The sequence below is a fragment of the Pseudophryne corroboree genome, chromosome 3 (assembly GCF_028390025.1).
Source record: "Pseudophryne corroboree isolate aPseCor3 chromosome 3, aPseCor3.hap2, whole genome shotgun sequence".
Lineage (NCBI taxonomy): Eukaryota > Metazoa > Chordata > Amphibia > Anura > Myobatrachidae > Pseudophryne > Pseudophryne corroboree.
Window position 1 is genome coordinate 592294307 of NC_086446.1, and position 19341 is coordinate 592313647.

Sequence of the window (19341 nt, forward strand, 5' to 3'; positions counted from 1 at the left end):
GGAGGTCATACCTACTCTAATAAAGGCTAGGAAGGAGGTGACGGTAAAACATTATCACCGTATCTGGCGGAAATATGTCTCTTGGTGTGAAAGCAAGAATGCTCCTACGGACCCATCTGGGTCGTTTTCTCCACTTCCTACAGACAGGAGTGGATATGGGCCTAAAGTTAGGCTCTGTTAAAGTACAGATTTCGGCCTTGTCAATATTTTTTCAGAAGGAATTGGCTTCTCTCCCAGAAGTCCAGACGTTTGTAAAAGGAGTACTACACATCCAGCCTCCTTTTGTGCCCCCGGTGGCACCATGGGACCTGAACGTGGTGTTGAAGTTCCTTAAATCACACTGGTTCGAACCCCTTCAAACGGTGGAGTTGAAATTTCTCACCTGGAAGGTGGTCATGTTGTTAGCCTTGGCATCTGCGAGGTGTGTGTCAGAATTGGCGGCCTTTTCTTACAAGAGCCCTTACTTGATTTTTCACGTAGATAGAGCGGAATTGAGGACTCGTCCTCAATTTTTTCCCAAGGTGGTGTCTTCATTTCATATGAACCAACCTATTGTGGTGCCTGTGGTTACGAGTGATTTGAAGGATTCCATGTCCCTGGATGTAGTCAGGGCCTTAAAAATTTATGTAGCCAGGACGGCTAGAATTAGGAAAACAGATGCATTGTTTGTCCTGTATGCTGCCAGCAAGATTGGTGCGCCTGCTTCGTAGCAGACTATTGCTCGCTGGATCTGTAACACGATTCAGCAGGCTTATGTTACAGCTGGATTGCCGTTACCGCATTCAGTAAAGGCCCATTCCACTAGGAAGGTGGGCTCTTCTTGGGCGGCTGCCCGGGGCGTTCTTGGCATTACAGTTTTGCCGAGCAGCAACTTGGTCGGGGTCAAACACTTTTGCTAAATTCTACAAGTTTGATACCCTGGCTGATGAGGACCTAGCATTTGCTCAATCGGTGCTGCAGAGTCATCCGCACTCTCCCGCCCGATTGGGAGCTTTGGTATAAACCCCATGGTCCTTACGGAGTCCCCAGCATCCTCTAGGATGTAAGAGAAAATAAGATTTTAAACCTACCGGTAAATCTTTTTCTCCTAGTCCGTAGAGGATGCTGGGCGCCCGTCCCAGTGCAGAAAATCTGCAAGACTTGTATATAGTTATGTAAGCAATAAGGGTTATGTTACAGTTAGACTCGGTCTTGGACCGGTACTGTTGTTTGTTCATACTGTTAACTGGTTATGTGTATTCCAGGTTATATGGTATGTTTGGTGTGGGCTGGTATGAATCTTGCCCTTAGATTAACAAAATCCTTTCCTCGTGTTGTCCATCTCCTCTGGGCACAGTTCTCTAACTGAGGTCTGGAGGAGGGGCATAGAGGGAGGAGCCAGTGCACACCATACTAGAAAGTTCTTTTAGGTGCCCATGTCTCATGCGGAGCCCGTCTATACCCCATGGTCCTTACGGAGTCCCCAGTATCCTCTACGGACTAGGAGAAAAAGATTTACCGGTAGGTTTAAAATCTTATTATTCCCCTTGTTCTGGTTGTGCTGGTTCAAAATCTCACCACTTTCCTTATCTATCCATCTCTCAAAGTATGTCCATCTCCTTGGGCACAGTTTCCTAGACTGAGTCCGGTAGGAGGGGCATAGAGGGAGGAGCCAGCACACGTTACCAAACTTCTATAGTGCCCACGCATCCAAGTGGACCCGTCTATACCCCATGGTACTAAATGGATTCCCAGTATCCCCTATGGACTACGAGAAAAGGATTTACCGGTAGGTAATTAAAATTGTATTTTTGCTATGTACGACAATGTACTTAAATAACTACTGAGTTTTTTAATTCTTCTGCCTGAAATTACTAGTTGAAATCTAAAAAGCAATATTGTAACATTTTAGACAGTTGGTGAATTACTAACTTTGATAAAGAAAAATGCTGATGCACAACACTCTATGTACTAAGAATACTCAGTAATTTTTTTTTTTAGAAACTATTACAATTAACATGGAGTGTAAGTGAAGTTCTTAGTACAAATTTGGCCTGATATGTGGGCCCATCCATCTCATCCAGGTGAACTTCATTAGATGGATACCTAACATTTCTAATACTAGCACATTATATAAATGTATCCAGGTCATACCTTTAAAACAGAGCCCATTCTAATATGTAGTCAGCAATGTAGGAACCTATGCTAATTAAAACACCTTACGCTAATACCAGAGAGTAGGATCCTCAGCTTCAAATTTATAAAATAGATATATACAAATCTAGAGGAAAAAGGGGGGGGGGGGGGGGGGGGAGTGGGGGGTGTTTGGACTTCACACCCGATTGTTACACATAATGAAAGGTGCTACCGTGCTGAGGCAGCCGCATCCAGTACTATACGAGAAATAGAAAAATACTGATGCACACTCTATGCACTAAGAATACTGATAGTCAAAATTATTTTGATAATTCTTACAATTAACATGTAGTGTAAGTGACTGTCTTAGCACATATTCCACTGTGTCTAGGTGAACTTCGTTAGATGGGTCCCTAACATCTCTAATGCATGTTATATAAACCCATACAAAATGGATAAAACACACCTTTAGTTATCCTTCCTTTAGTTCTTTTCACAAATTCAGAGCATCCCAAAAAAAGGGTACCAAAACTAAGAAGCTTGCAATCGTTATGCCTAAAGTTTTAAGTAACTAAACTAATGAAAGTAATTATAGTTTTTGTTACAGTTCAGCAGAGTACCACATTGTGTCTCTTTACCCTGCCCTTTCATATTGAACAGTATATTTGATAACTAATGTCCCCAGAAACTGCCCTGCTCTGAGTTTCACTTGCCATTGTGAATAAAAAAATTATAATTGTGACAAATGGTGTATATACACAAAGAAGTTGTTACAGATGCCAGATGGACCATGAGTGCAACACGTGTATTAGCCGTTAGTAAACAATAGACCTGACAATGAATCACCATTTAGACCTAAGTTAAGTGGCATGCTGACAAATATTACTCCTAAAATACAATATTGCCTTGCATGTAAGTAATGGTATTCAAAAGCTTTCCTAGAATTGCAGCCTATTGTCATAATAAGCACGACTAAATTGTGCCTCAATTGTGGTGGGAACATATCAGTGTTTGACTTGGGGAAAATTTCCATACCCGAAACTGAATGATAACATTAATTGTGGCTCTAGGCAACACCAGGAAGCGTGTTTATTCAAACAAAACTAATCTTTAATTGTAACTGTGAACTAACAGGACAGGACAACAGGTCCACTGACAACCTAACTGGATACACGCCAGAACTGACTCTTCCTCACAGGTTATTCCAATTAATTTGTACAGTATATACATTTCTGCTAAAAGAAACCGAAAACAATTATTTAAAAAACAAAATGTTAAATACATAAATATACTTATGGTGGTGGTTGTAGCTTTACTGCAGAGCGATATGGTTATAAACATGATGGTTTCCATCTGTTAACCTACAATATCTGCATCTGTCTGGGTTTAAATCACTTCAGAAACACTCATCTGAGCTTGTTTTGCCAGCAGTGTACCTCACTTGTACATCACCTAGAAGTCTCTCTGTACTATTTGTAATTGAGCATCATAACCTGCAGGTCACGCACATGGCTATGCGACCTATACAGCTACTGTACAGAGATGTACAGTTTATAATAGAACTGAGTCTAAATGATCCAAAAGTCTGCCAGGATAAACTCCAATTCTCATCGGATGAAAGGCAAAGCCCAGCACAGTCTGCAAGTTAATGGTCATGCTTTTGTGTTGTGGCTTAGTTCCAGTCATCAGTCCACCCTGGCCTTAGAACTGCTGAATTAAATGTTATAAATAGTATTGTACCAAGCCCACAAAATGGACCATCTCCACAGAGTAGCTTAAACAGACCCACACATCCTAAAGGCAAGTGGCCCCAATTCCAACCCCACCGGCTCAATAACCAACACCACCTTTTCTTCCTCAAACCATCTCTGAGAGTAACATGGGGACCACCACTGCAGCTCTCATGTAACCCCTTCATTAGTGCCAGACTTTACAGCCTACTGATCACCAAATATGCGTACTCAGGCTCTGCCCTCCCCAATCGCAAACAAAGTCACCATGGGCAAATTTACTGTCATTCGATTCTGATTTAGAAGGGAATTTGGCATTCTATTTCCATTCGATTTTGATTGGAGAGATTTACTAAAGACCAAATTGAATTTCAAATCGATGCTAAAGCCAATTTCAACTCACATCCCAATAGAAGTAGAATTTCTGAAAAACACTGATGTTTTCCCATAACCCAACATAGAATCCCCTCATTTACTAAAGTTCGATTTGAAATCGAACTCTAAATCGAACCTTAAAATCCCCAAATGTTTAGAATGATGTTAGACATTCGATTTAAATGGTAATAAATTGATAGTGATGACTGTCTAAGTACCCAAAAGCATGTAGGGCAGTGTGGTGGTAGTAGTTATAATGGATGTCCAAGGTTATGGTATGTTGTTCAACTACCTGCACAATGCGAATCCCCATCTGACTGAGATAACCCTGTAAGATCAATTAGAGCACCATCCGCAGCTTCATGAGTTGAATAGTGCATGTATTTATGCTTATGGCCATCATATTTATTCCAAGGATGTGCAATACATAGCACTAGAACACAATATTGGGCAATTTGGCTGGATGATATAATGAATTTTAAAATCATGAGTGTTGTAACTGACTATCCTGGTTCGTCCCATGATGCCTACATCCTCAGCAATTCATCCCTTTTTGCAAAAATTCTTGTGGGACAAATGCCAGGGGGATGGTTGTTGTGTACGATACCAGTATATGTTAATAAAGCAGCTAATAGTAATTGTTACTACAGTATATTGTTCTAATTTGTTCCCCTTTCACCAAAAATGATTATTTTGGCTATGGCTGTTGCCCCTCGCTTCTGACTGCATTGACAAATAATCAAACTCCTGCTGAGCATAAGTATAAAGAGGCATATACTGTATAGCCACCCAACCCATGATAGAGTGACCTTTTGGTTTATTTTAGAGATGTGCACCGGACATTTTTCGGGTTTTGTGTTTTGGTTTTGGATTCAGTTCCGTGGCCGTCTTTTGGATTCGGACGCGTTTTGGCAAAACCTCCCTGAAATTTTTTTGACGGATTCGGGTGTTTTTTTTTTCTTTCAAAAAACCCTCAAAAACAGCTTAAATCATAGAATTTGGGGGTAATTTTGATCCTATATTATTATTAACCTCAATAACCACAATTTCCACTCATTTCCAGTCTATTCTGAACACCTCACACCTCACAATACTATTTTTAGTCCTAAAATTTGCACCGAGGTCACTGGATGACTAAGCAAAGCGACCCAAGAGGGCAGCACAAACACCTGGCCAATCTAGGAGTGGCACTGCAGTGTCAGACATGATGCCACTTAAAAAAATTGGCCCCAAACAGCACATGATGCAAAGAAAAGAGAAAAAGAGGTGCACTGTGGTCGCTGGACGGCTAAGCTAAGCGACACAAACACCTCAATATCACAGGAATTATTCGTTCTAATCAATGGTATTATTGGTCCAGATCACTGGAAGAAAATGACAAAATCATTGGAATTATTCGTTCTAATCAATGGTATTATTGGTCCAAATCACTGGAAGAAAATGGAATGGATGGATACTTGCAGTGACACAGAGCTGCAAGATACAGCAATGGCCATCTGTACACAACTATATACTGTTGGGTCACCAAAATGCTGCAGATATGGAATGGATACTTGCAGAGACACAGAGCTGCAAGATACAGCAATGGCCTACTGTACAACTATATACTGTTAGTCACCAAAATGCTGCACTGTAATACTATATATACTGCTCACAAAAATGCCGCACAGATATGGAATGGATACTTGCAGTGACACAGAGCTGCAAGATACAGCAATGGCCTACTGTACTGTGCTACTATAATTATTATATAGGTGACAGATATAAAGTTACATTGTGGGGGAAACCAGTATACGTTCTGTCACCAGGTACCAGTGAATGACCACATCATGTATATAGGTGACAGATATAAAGTTACATTGTGAGGGAATCCAGAATACGTTCTGTCACCAGGTACCAGTGAATGACCACATCATGGCGGCTCGTAAAATTGATAACACACTTAAATCAATGTACACTGCTTCAGGGGCCATATTACGTCCCACTATTGCCAGTGCATGGATTGCAAAGGCTATAGTAAAGTGGTCAGCTACCTTACTAGAGGATTTGGATACGATGGATAAGAGTGATGTTGAATTATATTTACGCAACATTCACGATTCAGCAGGTTCTATGGTAGAATCCATGAAAGACTTGGGTTCCATGGCTGCGGGAATCTCTTCCATGTCTGTTTCAGCTCGTCAGGGACTGTGGCTGCGCCAGTATTCGGCCGACGCGGAATCCAGAATGAGTGTGGAGTCCCTACCCTATACAGGTCAGGCTGTCTTTGGGGAAGTTTTAGACACATGGATATCCACGGCTACAGCGGGTAAGTCTCAGTTTCTTCTCTCAGCTGCACCTGCTCCGAAGAAATCCTTCTCTTCTTTAGCAACTCAGTCCTTTTGGCCTAACAAGCCTAGAAAGGCCAGACCGTCCAATACCTTCTTTAGGCGAGGTCGAGTTAAGTCCAAGAAACCTGCCGCTGCAGGTTCCTGGGAACAAAAGCCTGCTTCAGGTACGCCAAAGTCCTCTGCATGACGGTGGACCGCGCAGCCTGGAGGTGGGGCCAGTGGGAGCGAGACACAGACAATTCAGTCACGTCTGGGTATCGTCTGGCCTGGATCCCTGTGTGATAGATATTGTATCCCAAGGATACAGGCTGGAATTTCAAAGTCTGCCTCCTCATCGTTTTTTCAAATCAGGCTTTCCAGCTCTGCTGGCAGACAGCACTGTCCTACAAGAAGCTGTCCAAAAGTTGGTGGAGGCACAGGTCATTGTGCCAGTTCCTCCTCATTTGCAAACCACTGGTTACTATTCGGACCTTTTCGTGGTACCGAAACTGGATGGTTCGGTCAGGCCCATTCTGAACCTAAAATCATTCAACCCCTTTCTGAAGGAGTTCAAGTTCAAAATGGAGTCTCTCAGGGCGGTGATATCAGGTCTGGAAGAAGGGGAATTCCTGGTATCCCTGGATATCAAGGATGCGTACCTACACATTCCGATCTGGCTGCCTCATCGGGCTAATCTCCATTTCGCATTACTGGACTGTCATTTCCAGTTCCAGGCCCTGCCATTCGACCTCTCCACAGCACCGGGGGTGTTTACCAAGGTGATGGCAGAGATGATGGTTCTCCTCTGCAATCAAGGGGTGAACATCATTCCATATCTGGATGATCTGCTGATAAAGGCATCATCCAAGGAGAAGCTGCTGCAGTCCATTGTTCTCACAACCCACCTCAAGATCCACGGTTGGATTCTGAACCTTCCAAAGTCACATTTCGAACCAACCCAGAGGTTGTCCTTTCTGGGAATGATCCTAGACACAGAAGGTCAGAGGGTGTTTCTTCCGCAGGAGAAGGCGTTGGTGATACAAACAATGGTCTGCGATGTCCTGAAGCCAGCCCGGGTGTCCGTTCATCAATGCATTCGCCTGTTGGGAAAGATGGTGGCTTCTTACGAGGCTCTCCAGTACGGGAGGTTTCACGCTTGTGCCTTCCAACTGGATCTCCTGGACAAGTTGTCAGTATCTCATCTCCACATGCACCAGAGAATACGTCTGTCGCCGAAGCCCAGGATTTCGCTCCTCTGGTGGCTACAGTTACCTCACCTTCTGGAGGGCTGCAGGTTCGGAATTCAGGAATGGGTCCTTCTATCCATGGATGCGAGCCTTCGTTGCTGGGGAGCATTCACTCAAGAAATAACTTTCCAAGGAAGGTGGTCAAGTCTGGAAGCCGGCCTGCCCATTAACATCCTGGAACTAAGAGCTGTCTACAACGGTCTTCTTCGGGCAGCACATCTTCTGAGAAATCGGGCCATTCAAGTGCAGTCGGACAATGTAACAACAGTAGCCTACATAAACCGACAAGGCGGAACAAAGAGCAAAGCTGCAATGTCGGAAGTGACAAGAAGAATCCTCTGGACAGAAAGACACGAGTTGGCGCTCTCAGCGATCTTCATTCCGGGAGTGGACAACTGGGAAGCAGACTTCCTCAGCAGACACGATCTCCAATCAGGGGAGTGGGGTCTCCATCCGGAGGTGTTCAAGGAAATAACAGACCTTTGGGGGTTACCCCAAATAGACATGATGGCCTCTCGTCTCAACAAAAAGCTTTGACGCTATTGTTCCAGGTCGAGGGACCCACAAGCAGTGGCAGTGGACGCCCTGGTGTCTCCGTGGGTGTTCCAGTCGGTGTACGTGCTTCCACCACTTCCACTCATTTCAAGAGTTTTAAAGCTTGTAAAGAGAACAAGAGTTCAAGTGATCCTCATTGCTCCAGACTGGCCAAGGCGGGCTTGGTACGCGGACCTTCTGAATCTCTTGCAGGAAGAGCCGAGGCCTCTTCCTCTTCGGGAGGACTTGCTGCAGCAGGGGCCGTTCACCTATCAAGACTTACCGCGGCTACGTTTGACGGCATGGAAGTTGAGCGCCTGACACTTGCTCGGAAGGGCATTCCAAAGAAGGTCATTCCTACCTTGATACAGGCTAGGAAAGGGGTAACGTCTAAACATTAAATTCGTATTTGGAAGAAATATGCCTCTTGGTGTGAATCCAAGAAATTTCCTACGGTGGAGTTTCAACCCGGACGTTTTCTCCTCTTCCTGCAAGCAGGTGTGGATATGGGACTGAGGTTGAGATCTATGAAGGTCCAGATTTCGGCCTTATCCATTTTCTTCCACAAACAGTTGGCTGCCCTCCCTAAAGTTCAGACTTTTTTGAAGGGAGTTCTGCACATCCAACCTCCCTTTGTACTGCCTACGGCCCCTTGGGACCTTAACGTGGTGTTGCAGTTTCTCCAGTCGGATTGGTTTGAGCCTCTACAAGAGGTTGAGGTCAAATTTCTTCCATGGAAGGCTGTCACGTTGTTGGCCTTAGCTTCAGCTAGGCGTGTGTCCGAATTGGGGGCTTTATCCTGTAAAAACCTTTACTTGATCTTCCACGAAGATAGAGCTGAGCTCTGGACACGTCAGCAATTTCTTACGAAGGTTGTGTCAGCATTTCATATCAACCAACCTACTGTGGTGCCAGTGGCTACTGATTCCTCAATTACATCAAAGTCCTTGGATGTTGTGAGGGCTCTGAAGATATATGTGAAGAGAATTTCTCGTCACAGAAAGTCGGACTCTCTGTTTGTCCTATGTGATCCCAAGAAAATTGGATGTCCTGTTTCTAAGCAGACGATCTCTCGCTGGATTAGGTACACTATCCAGCACGCTTATTCTACGGCAGGATTGCCGTGTCCAAAATCTGTTAAGGCCCACTCTTCTCGTAAGGTGGGGTCTTCCTGGGCGGCTGCCCGGGGTGTCTCGGCATTGCAACTTTGCCGAGCTGCAACTTTGTCTGGGTCGAACACGTTTGCAAAGTTTTACAAGTTCGATACTTTGGCCTCTGATGATCTGAAGCTCAGTCAATCAGTTCTGCAGGAGCCTCCACGTTCTTCCTCCCATTCTGGGAGCTTTGGTACATCCCCATGGTACTAATGTGGACCCCAGCATCCTCTAGGACGTAAGAGAAAATAGGATTTTCGTTACCTACCGGTAAATCCTTTTCTCGTAGTCCGTAGAGGATGCTGTGTGCCCGCCCAGCGCTTCATTTTCCTGCAATCGTTATCTGGTTCAGCACATCTTTGTTTAGTTATGTACTGCATTGTTACTTGGTAAGTAATGTTTCAGCAGTTGCTTTGAGTTTCAAGTAAGTTAGCTTGATGTGCCTTGTATGTGTGAGCTGGTATGAATCTCGCCACTCTCTGTGTTAAATCCTTCTCTCGAAGATGTCCGTCTCCTCGGGCACAGTTTCTAGACTGAGTCTGGTAGGAGGGGCATAGAGGGAGGAGCCAGCCCACACTCTCAAACTCTTAAAGTGCCAATGGCTCCTGGTGGACCCATCTATACCCCATGGTACTAATGTGGACTCCAGCATCCTCTACGGACTACGAGAAAAGGATTTACCGATAGGTAACCAAAATCCTGTTTTTTTTAATACATTAAAAAAACACAAAATTGTAATCATCCGTTATGTTTTCATGTATAAAACAGTGTAAAGAGAGAGCGTCTCCTTTTCACTGCATCCGGAAAGTATTCACAGCGGTTTACTTTTTCCACATTTTGTTATGTTACAGCCTTATTCCAAAATGTAATAAATTAATTTTTTCCCTCAAAATTCTTAGTTTTTTATTTTTTAATACATTTGCAAAAATCACAAAAAAAATTTTTTCGCGTTGTCATTATGGGGTATTGTGTGTAGAATTTTGAGGGAAAAATGAATTTATTCCATTTTGCAATAAGGCTGTAACATAACAAAATGTGGAAAGAGTGAAGCGCCGTGAATACTTTCCAGACGCACTGTAACTACTGTTCTGAAAGCACATACACATGAGAAAATATTAATCTCAAATCATAGGATATAGGCCCTCATTCCGAGTTGTTCGCTCGGTAGCTGCTTTTAGCAGCCGTGCAAACGCTAAGCCGCCGCCCTCTGGGAGTGTATCTTAGCTTAGCAGAAGTGCGAACGAAAGGATCGCAGCGCTGCTACAAAAAAAGATTGTGCAGTTTCTGAGTAGCTGCAGACCTACTCCTACCTTGCGATCACTTCAGACTATTTATTTCCTGTTTTGACATCACAAACACGCCTTGCGTTCGGCCAGCCACTCCCCCGTTTCCCCAGCCATGCCTGCGTTTTTATCTGGCACGCCTGCGTTTTTACACACATTCCCCGAAAACGGTCAGTTACCACCCAGAAACATCCACTTCCTGTCAATCACTCAACGATCAGCAGTGCGACAGAAAAGAATTGCTAGAGCTTGTGTAAAACTGCATGCTTTTGTGAAAGTATGACGTGCGTGCGCAGTGCGCCCATATGCATGCGCAGAATTGCCAGGTTTTTTTTGCCTGAACGCTGCGCTGCGAACGAAAGCAGCTAGCGATCAACTCGGAATGACCCGCATAGTAGGTTGTTAGCCTAACTGCGCTCAGCCCCAAACTATTGCATGATTTCTCCTGCTTCATTATTGAATTTAGTAAAAAGCAATTAAAAATATCACCCCGTATCCTCACCTACTCCTAGAGCACAGGTTTTTAGCATATAACACAGTGACCACAGAAGGCCAGACTACAAGGCACTTTGACACCCAGGGGCTGAGCGCAGTTAGGCTAACACCCTACTATATCCTATAGCAGGCAAGGGGATCGGACACCCCCTATAACTAGGAGCACACCCCGATTACACACATATTTCACCACAGTGCGCAGACTAACCCCACTTTTCTTTTCAGTATAATCTCAAATCATGGGCCTGACTTCTGGACATCAATAACAGACCAAGGACAAATTATGTGACAATATTATTCTATTACTCTGCTCTAAAAAAGGACAATTTAATGCTCTACTCCCAGGACAATTTGCAAAACGCTGAGGTGGCATGAATAGACTGGTTCTCTTATGGGAGCAACAAAGTGGATATGCTATTCACTAACAAGTTCAAAACCAAATGTACAATAAACATAATCAAGTATTGCACATTCCTAATAATAATACCAGTTATTTATTTTACTGAACTCTATAATATGTGAAATTCTTCACACAAACCCCCAATACTCACCACCTCAAAAGATAGATATTTACACGGGATCTGCACTGAATGCCGCCGGACGTAATCCCGGCGGTCGAAATACCGACGCCGGAATCCCGACCACACAATCCTGACAGGGGTGGCGTGCGGAACGCAGCCCCTTGCGGGCTCGCTTCGCTCGCCACGCTCAGCACACTATTATATTCTCCCTCTATGGGTGTCGTGGACACCCACGGAGGGAGAATATGTCGGGATTGTGGCGGTCAGGATTCCGGCGTCGGTATGTCGACCGCCGGGATTCCGGCCGGCGACATCTTGACCGCATCCCATTTACACTACTGTGTTTTGATTTGAGTAAGTTATTCTAAATTAGTAGTACTTATTGCTGAAATCTTACTTGTGGAAAGTGACTAGACCAATAAAACTTTAAGATTAATTTATGGTCTTTATCCAGATAATTTAATATTAAATGTCACAATACTTATTAGCTCCCTCATTAATTAATTTGTTTAACTCTCTCTTGCGCGGACAGACCAACCCGGAAGTGCGGGAGAACGCCGGGCCGCGACCGACACGGAGAAGACCGCTGGCGGAGGGACAAGGAGACGGAGCAGCAGCTAACAGGTAAGGGACTCTGTAGGAGAGGAGAAGGCGCGGCGGACAGCACTAACTGTGCTAGAAGCAGCCCCTACCTCTCTCTCCAAGACTCATGACTGTTCCCCTTCTGTCCAGGGCACCGTGTTGCGCTCATTAGAGCGACATCAGGGTGACCCAGGGCGTAGAGGGGCACAGCCTGTCCGGAGTCCTCACTACCATAGCACTCACCATACCCTGACCCCGTATCGCCAGCGGCAACTTAGGGGTACCCCACATATTTTTCTTGGTCCTTTTTTCTTTTTACCGGATTCAAAGACATTAACTACTTCACCCGAAGCTCTGGACATTCATTCTGCACGTATACTAATTCACTCAGAGGTGGGACGCCACCATTCTGAAGTGATCGACAATATAGAAAATTCCACCTTTACAACAAGGAACTCCATCGCTGTTTTTGACAGCAGAGGAACATCTTCATACCCAGTAACCCCCCCCCCCCTTTTTTTTTCTTTTTTTCTTTTTATTCCATTCATAGCATTTATAATCATTGTAGAATAAAAACAGAGTTTTTTCACTTTAATACTGTTTATTGCATTTGTTTCATTATCAATATTGTGTCATTCATTCTGTTAAGAACAACAAACTGCATATTGTTTTAGGAATCAAACCACTATATACCTCTTTACAGACACCATAGATACCAGGCGCACCTGTGAAAACCCATTATCATTATTGTCTACGTGAAGTATTTTTTGGAGGTGCTTCATCCACAGGTTGCAGCCCACACAAAGTACCCAGACACACGAGCACCATTTATCCCCTTTTGTACATTTCAGTCGGTTATATGTTCCAGATGGTGTGTGCAGCCTTGCGGGAAGAAGAAGGTGGAGTCTGATGGAAGTGATTGTAGTGCTGGACACGCTGAGTGAGGAGCGGAGCTGAAGCTGAGTAACGGATGCAAACTGTGTGGTCACACTGGGTGGCGAGAGCAGCGCTGCGGAACAGAAGCAACAGGGTGCTACCGAAGTGCAGAGAACAGGATAAGTGGGCGTGAAATGTCGCAGCCACAGACCGGAAACCGCCAGGCCTACTGAAAGGCGTGGATGCCGCAGCCATCTTGAGCAGCAGGGATCCGCTGAGACAAGTACTGCTAGTGAGTACACCTACAACAGAAGTTCTGAGTGAGTACTGTCAAAGTCGAAAAATATCATGATACATATCCCTTGTACTAACCCCTCATGCACATGCACGCTGCTCGTGCACCTGGTCCCCCGTGCGTACACATACCCGCAAGTTGCGTAAGAGACGCTCTAGCGACTCTTGCGCATGATATGTGTATTTACGGCGGAGTTTGTGAGCGTGTAGCGTGCGACTCGAATGTAGCATATTTAACCCAAATAGTGCATTTTGTAGATATTATTCCCCTAGACCATGTCAGCGAGTATGATTAGTTTAAACAGTTCCTGGACAGAGAGATTCCTCTTTGCATGATAGGAAGGGTCAGATAAAGGTTGAAAGGTGGTGTCTAGTATCCAGCTGTAGGGTATTTTAAGGGAAACATTCTGGTGTTGGTTTGAGAAAGATCGCTTGTTCCTGCGTATAGTTATGTGCAAAAGTAGAATATGAACATTAACTGTGTTTACATTATATTAAGTATGCGGGGGGAATCCAGAGGAGGCCACCCACAAGAGCAGCTGAGAAAGACGTAGCCCACCTTTTCAAATCAACCTATGACCTCTCCCGTAATGAAAAGGTACATCTCTGTGTCCAATAGACAAAGGGATTACAGTGACCATTGTATTGTTTTGGATGAAGTGAATAAATAGAGCTTGCAGCAGGCTTGGTCACACAAGACTCTGAAGGCTTTCTACCTGAATAGCTGAGGACTGGATCCAGGTTGCGCTTGCGAACACACACGTATGTATATTCTCTGTAGCCATCATTATTCTCTGTTATTCTGTTTAGATTTCCTTGTTAGCTTGTAGTGTATAACTTGTATCTGTTTACCCCTTTTTCTCTGAATAATCCACTGAGGTGTTAGAGCCCTGTGGTTTTAGCAAAACCTGGTGTTGTGTTTTCACTTTCCTGCAAAGGGCTTTCTTAGCGTCTTAATCGCTATAACAGCATAAGCATTGTTAAGGTTTTTAGGCGTTCCATCGTTGCAGTATTTGACTACTAAGGTTTAGAGTATAAGCACATCCACACATTGTTTTGTTAACAAGGTTTACTGTATATCATTCTGTGAGCGTCCGTGCCGCTCGTGTCTCACGTCCATGGCGCAGCGTCTGCTACGCTAATAGCGTAGCAGTACGGTACTCAGTACGCCAATAGCATGCTTGGTATGAAGCGTGAATCCGTGAGCGTACGTGCCGCTCGTGCGTCGCGCCCACGGCTTAGCGTCTGCTACGCTAAGTGCGTACCCATATGGTACTCAGTACGCCAATAGCGTACTTAGTCCGTAGTGTGTGTAATAAATCTAGCGGCCATATCGGCTCCACGGTAACAGTGTATAGCTTTATGTTTTAAGATAATATTTGACATTATCAGTACACAGAGACTGTTAGTGTTGTTAGCAACAAGCAAAGTGCCAAGCCCAAGTATCCATTTGTCTCACTCTGTGCATTGTAAATGGAAGAAGCAGTGTAATACAATTCTTCAAAGCAACACCTTACACACCGGCCTCTGCGTGAATATGCTATTAAGACAAACACACTCTGTTCAAGAACCGCTGAAATACATATTTAGTGATATTTAAGGAGAAAGAGACTGAGTCATTTGTGCAAGTGAAATTCAGTTACTTTACATGGAAAGTTCTGAGTTTATTTATCCAAGGAACCGTTACTACTAAATAAGCTGCATTAATTGAGAGACTCTAATATGCCTTCACTAGTTTTATCCTTTTTACATAGACTGAGTTATAGTGACATTCTTGGATTCATCGGGGTAAATTTATTAAGATGGGAGTTCTATTTAAGATGGGATGTTGCCCATAGCACCCAGTCAGATTCCAGGTATTATCTTCTAGAAGTTGATAGATAAATCAGAAGTAGAATCTGATTGGTTGCTACGGGCTCCCATCTTAATAAATTTACCCCATCGTGCAACATGAACCATCACCCCATTGCAACACTGTGGCACTTCAGGATTTAAAGAGAGCTCCAACGCAGGGCTCTCTGTTCGTATGGGCTCAATGGGCTCTTGCCCAAGGGCCCCAGGAGTATAAGGGCCCTAGGCTGATAGCTGAGGGTCCCCTCTTTCCAGGGGTACTATATTTTTTAAAATCGTCCCTGGAGAACCGGAGATATCCGACTTGAAAGCAGTGGTCCCCATCCAAGCCTGTTAAGTGCTCTTCCCATCCAGATATCTCAGGTTATGTCTGACTTCGAGTTTTTCTGAGGGTACATTCCAAAAGCTGTGACTCTCCCCTTTTGGTGGACACTGGCAGCTTGTCTCTACTATACCCAGAACCAGAGATATCCGCATTCAAGCAGCTGGTCCCTGCTCCAGCTCCACACGCCTTGTATGCAGTTTTAGATTTTCGTTGGTGGATTGCTCTGGCTCCTGAACTCTGATCCCCAAGTCCCCAGTGCCTCCTGAAAGGTGGGAGTCTCTAGTTTTTTATTGCATTCAAACCTAAGAAATATATTTACAGAAACACGACATAACTGCAGTCAAGCAAGCTGCCCTCCCACTGGAAAATGATAAATAGTAAGACCACTCCACTAGCCACCCCTCCCCTACGTATTAAACACCCCATACCACCCTGGAAGTCATGTACCAGGGCTTCTTCATTCAGCCCAATGCCCACTTCTCCAGTTTAGTCCCATCTGTGCAGTAAAGGAGTAATTAGCATAAATTACTGCTCCAGGTCCTACATGCTGAGCGGAATATAGAACACCCCCTACCGCCCGCGGGACATCAAAGCTGCCGCTGATAGCACCCCCCACCCCTACCGATGGAGGATGGGTAGGGGGCCCAGTGCATTGCTGTGCACAGGGGCCTACATTGCTGTTAAGACGGCCCTGGTCCAACGTTATTTTTCGGGAAACTACAGACCAGTTAGTTTAACATCTATAGTGGGGAAAATATTGGAAGGAATTCTAAGGGACGTTAGGATTATTAACTAGAACCAGCATGGGTTTGTGAGGGACGGGTTATGTCAGACTAACTTAATTAGCTTCTACGAGGAAGTGAGCAATAATCTTGATTAAGGAAAAATAGTTGATGTGGTCTTCCTAGATTTTGCAAAGGCCTTTGATACAGTTCCTCACAGGAGACTGATGATCAAATTATCAAAGGATATTGGCCTAGGAAAAACTATTTGCACATGGATAAGCAGCTGGTTGGATAGCAGGGTACAGCGAGTAGTGGTCATCCTCAACCTGGTCCCCAGTAGTCAGCGGAATACCACAAGGGTCCGTACTCGGGCCACTACTGTTCAACATATTTATCAATGACCTAGAAATAGCCCTGGAGAGCACAGTGTCAATATTTGCAGATGATACTAAACTGTGTAAGGTAATTAATTCAGAATTGGATGTGGAGTCCTTCCAGAATGATCTATCTAAACTTGAACTCTGGGCGTCTAAATGGAAAATGAGGTTCAATACAGACAAATGCAAGGTTATGCATTTTGGGACTAAAAACAAACTTGCATCCTACATATTAATTGAGGAACGCCTAGGGGAAACAGAGTTGGAAAAAGATTTGGGAGTATTCATTGATAATAGGCTTAATAACCGTACACAATGTCAAAACGCAGTAAAGAAGGCAAGTAAGGTGCTAGCGTGCATAAAAAGGGGAATTGAGACAAGGGACTCGGATGTAATCATGCCGCTGTATAAGGCATTGGTACATCCGCACCTGGAATATTGTGTTCAGTTTTGGGCACCATTGTATAAAAAAGACATCAGTGAACTCAAAAGTGTTCAAAGGCAAGCTACTAAATTGATTAAAGGCCTAGAAGGACTGGACTATAAGGAAAGACTTACTAGGCTGAATATGTATACACTAGAAAAGAGGCGCCTAAGAGGAGATATTAATATCTTCAAATATGTAAAGGGACATCACAAAGAGTTATCAGAGGAATTATTTATTAAAAGAACACAGTTTAGGACACGCGGGCACTCGCTGCGGCTGGAGGAGTGAAAGTTCCGAACGCAATGGAGGAAAGGGTTCTTCATTGTTAGAGCAATCAGGATGTGGAATTCCCTGCCAGGGAAGGTGGTAATGGCGTACTCTGTAATTGGATTTAAAAAAGGAATGGATACATTTCTGAATGAAATAGCTATCCAAGGTTATAATACTTAAAATATCAACGTGGTTAATCCGGGGGTAACATGAGTTATAGTAGCTAACTAGTCATAAAACATTATTCAGCGAGTATGTAGAATCATCACAACTTAAAACAGGTTGAACACGATGGGCAATTTGCCTCTATTCAACCTCAATTACTATGTTACTATGGTAAAGATTAAAACATCCTTATTAGGGAAAGCTAGGAATATAGAAAATATCTTCGAGAATTGTATTGTTCACTCTTCTCATCACCCTCATTATTATTGTGTTATATTGGCATGTGCATATATCTGTGATTAGATTGATTGTCCTAGTGAATTACTAAATGTCGTTAACTAAAGTCAACTGTGATTTACCAATCTTCTTTGATTCCATTTTATTATTGTGATTGGCTAATTTTTGCCAAATAACTAATCATCCTCTTCAAACCAGAGTTCATTGCAGCTAAATTAAAAATCATCCTGTAGAAATTTCTGTCTCATTCCTGTTGCGTATCAATCTATCAAACTATCCTACCTCTCTGAGGAAGGTACTACAGACAAGGTACAGGGAAGAACACTTTAGGGAAAAGGTCTGTCACATACAGTAGCTCCTAACATCCTAACATCTGTGAGATATAACTGCCAACCCTGGGGTGTTACACCACCATTACCTATGGTAGGGTGACCATAATATCCCTTTAATCTGGGACACATATGATTTAACGAATTAAGGTTTATCCTGCACCAGACTAGATGTAAATAATTAATTAATTAATGATAACCAACTAGACAAAGAAAAATTAGGCCCCAATACGCAACTGTTCTTATGTTGGAGGTGCTCCCAGGAATTATGTAACAGATACACATTTATTTGGTGGGTGTGGAAAAACCCACAACTCACCAAAAGAGAAGAAATTCCTTTGTTTGGAGCACTCTTTTTTATGTTATGTATGTATTCATAGTTTATTTATTTAAAACATAACTTTTATTATTCAGTACTTGACTAAAAAATGAAAGGGGTATACTTTGAATATCATTTGGTGAATCCCCTTATGAACAGTGGTAAAAATATATATGAGCAGATACTGTCTTCTTGAAATTCTGTATCTTGCTCAAAAAGTAATAAAGAGACAATGATAGTAATCTATCAGACTTTTAGCAAACAGCAGTAGTGATATTTTTTAAACGCATTTAATCAGACAACACATTGGTATCTAATATTGAAACTTGAATGTCTCATACATAAAATCCAAACCAATAATGTGTCTGGATTACAACAAGCGGCATGAATCGTGCTTAATACCTTCTTAGGATCGACTTATCCCCATAAATAGATAAACACTTGTGCATTGATGGCTGATCCCTCTTCCATAAAGGTGATTCAGAATTACTATACATGTCTTTGTTTGCTGAATAAAGAATACATGGTTGCTATTTGAAAATACTGGGCACCTCATCTGCATTATAGTTCATATGTATCCTTTTGTATAATCTTGAGCATGATCCTGACAATTTGATAATATGTATCAAATTATATTTGTAACAGATGCAGGTGCCTAAACAGCAGCCACTCTATCTAGACCAAATTCTAGTCACAGTTCAGCAAGCCACGTAACTGCCATAAGACCTGTACATAAATATGTGAACACAGTATCCCACTAAGATCATATGGGAATTGTGGTTATTCAAGAGGTACGATCAA

General features: G+C 43.3%; 1 protein-coding gene across 1 annotated transcript in view; it reads left to right on the top strand.

The window, feature by feature from the left end:
* Positions 1-12224: 12224 nt before the first annotated feature.
* Positions 12225-19341, top strand: part of LOC135056378 (uncharacterized) — a 122726-nt gene continuing 115609 nt past the window's right edge. Inside the window, exons 1-2 of the mRNA XM_063961458.1 lie at positions 12225-12387; positions 13214-13513. The gene's annotated coding sequence lies outside the window, so the exon portion shown is untranslated. The remainder of the gene's footprint in view (positions 12388-13213; positions 13514-19341) is intronic.